Raw genomic sequence first — 2,549 nt, 5'->3', positions numbered from 1 at the left:
AAACAATCTCCTATGATCTCCATTACCTGGTGTTATTCCCATGATTAGATTATATAATAAGTGAAGAAGATTGTGCATCTTTAATTAAGAACACTTTGCGTAATCTAAGGGAGATGATTTGGGATTGGAAACAATCAGCTGGAAGTCTTTATGAGAGTATTTAGATCTTCCTTGAGACAGACTCTCCATATGTTATTCAGTTGCATACAAATAAATTACTTCAACAACCGTGTGAGTTTGAAATATGACCACAAGCCTCAGATAAAACTGTATAGTACCAGCCTACACCTTGATGTTACATTGTGAATCTTGAGAATATCAAGGTTAGCCATCCTGGGACTCCTGACCAATCCAAACTGTCACATAATAAATTATTGTTATTTAGAGGTGCTAAATTTGTGGTAATTTATTAGGCAACAAAGAAGACTAACATATTGGGAATGTTGCAATATGTGTGTAAATATATATATACAATTTATATATAAACTTTTATACAAATTATTACATATCATAGCTTGGCTATTATCATTACAAAAATATCGATAGAAATTTCACACATGATATTTCTTGAAAATATGCAGACTACAGAAAACCAACATTTCTCCACTAAATATACCACATTCTCATAGAATTACAATATATTACCTGTACAAGGATCAGGATTTCTAAGGATGAAAAATCCAGACTTTGAGGATTCATACTCACATTTCAGTCTCCCATTTATAAGGTTGATGTATGCATAAGAAGAAAATTTGGGCATTTCCCAGTCCTTTGATATACCTGAATGAGGACAATGTCCACTACAATAAAGTTTAGTGTACCTATACCTCAATATTTTCTCTATTCAGTTAAGACAAATTCATTTTCATAATGATCTCAAATTCATAGCTATAATATATAGCTATACAATGAGCTTTCAAAAAATGATCAATTCAAATTATGATATTAGTCTTTGTAGAATTCTCTTTTTTTGCCAACATTAAATCTATGACACATTAAAACACACACTAATTTTAATCAGCATAATCAAACTATGGAGTATTTTGATGGGAAAATACCTATAATTTGTTAACCAGTAATATTTTTGAAAAGATATAAACTGTGTATTTTTGTTTGCTATAATACACATCCAACAGCCATATCATGAAATTGACCATAAAAAGTATTAAATATTTGAAAAATATGCAAATAGGTTTCAGTTTATAAATCTTATATTGTTGCCTATAAAGCTGCAAAGGTGTGTACATATTAAGTACTAAATGATATTGGTGGAATACATAAATTTAAGCATAAATTTCCAAAAGTTAATACATAAATTTAATAAAGCAAAGAATCTATTATAGAAAGCAAAGCATAAAGATTATTAAGGGATTCACTCTCCAGACGTGCCCCTCCCCAACACCTTTCTGACCCTGGCCACTTCCTTGCTGTGGAGGCTGAGGGGATTCAGCTTCGTTGTGAGGACTTTGTAGAAGGCTGACACCGTCTTGTCCTGGGTGGGGGAACGATCTGATGCGGGCCGCAGGTATATGAACATGGCAGCTCCGTAGTACATTCCCACCACCACGAGGTGGGAGGAGCAGGTGGCAAAAGCTTTGCGGCGACTCTCCCCAGATTCCATGTGAATGACGGCCAGGAGAACACGAGCACTGGAGGCAGTGATGACTGCTACGGGGAAGAGAAGCATAACACAGCATATGAATATCATTCTTTCAAACAGCAATGTGTTAGCACATGAGAATGTGAGAAGGGCAGGGATATCTCAGAAAAAATGGTGTATTTCCTGGGCACCACAATAAAGGAAAGACAGTGCAACCGCAACTTCAATTATACCATCAAGAGAGACAAGAATCCAAGAAGAAGCTGCCATAAGACCACGGATTTTCTGGCTCTTGGGAGCTGAGGACCGTAATGGGTGGCAAATGGCCACATAGCAGTCATAGGCTATTGAAGCCAACAGGGAACATTCGGCTCCAAGCAGGGACACATAGAAGAATATCTGGGCTCCACAGCCGGCCAGAGAGATGGATTTCCTACATGACAAGTAGTTGAAGGTCATCTTGGGGACAGTGGTGCAGATGAGCATGAGGTCCATGAGGGACAGCTGGCTGAGGAGGAAGTACATGGGGGTGTGGAGGTGTGTGTCCAGGTAGATGAGGAGAATCATGGCAGTGTTTCCCATGAAGGCCTCTGAGAAGATGCCCAGGACCAGCGAGAAGAGGAAGATGTGGTTGGGGCTGTAATCGAAGGTGCCCAGCAGGATGAAGTTGGAGTTGAAGGTCTGATTCTCCCATGTCATGATGGGTATGCCCACTGTGGAGAGTCCAACACAGAGTGGCCAAGATTGTGTTGTGGAAATATCAAGGACTTCCCACCTGTGTCACCACATCTACCCAATTGTCTAAGCATGGGAAGATTGATTCTATGACCATTGATTTTGGTTTTTTTTTTTTTTAGATTAGGAATATTTCATCTTATTTTTGGTTGAAGTATTTTTTAAATATAAAATGCATTGCTAACATGCATAGTGAGTTAATAATAAAATAATG

General features: G+C 37.8%; 1 pseudogene; it reads right to left on the bottom strand.

Moving 5' to 3' along the window:
* Positions 1-1,372: 1,372 nt before the first annotated feature.
* LOC130680358 (olfactory receptor 2M3-like) lies at positions 1,373-2,308 on the bottom strand (annotated as a pseudogene).
* Positions 2,309-2,549: the final 241 nt, after the last annotated feature.

The sequence above is a fragment of the Manis pentadactyla genome, chromosome 13 (assembly GCF_030020395.1).
Source record: "Manis pentadactyla isolate mManPen7 chromosome 13, mManPen7.hap1, whole genome shotgun sequence".
NCBI classification, from domain to species: domain Eukaryota; kingdom Metazoa; phylum Chordata; class Mammalia; order Pholidota; family Manidae; genus Manis; species Manis pentadactyla.
Note: the sequence above shows the minus strand (reverse complement) of the source record. Positions and strands in the feature narration are given on the sequence as shown.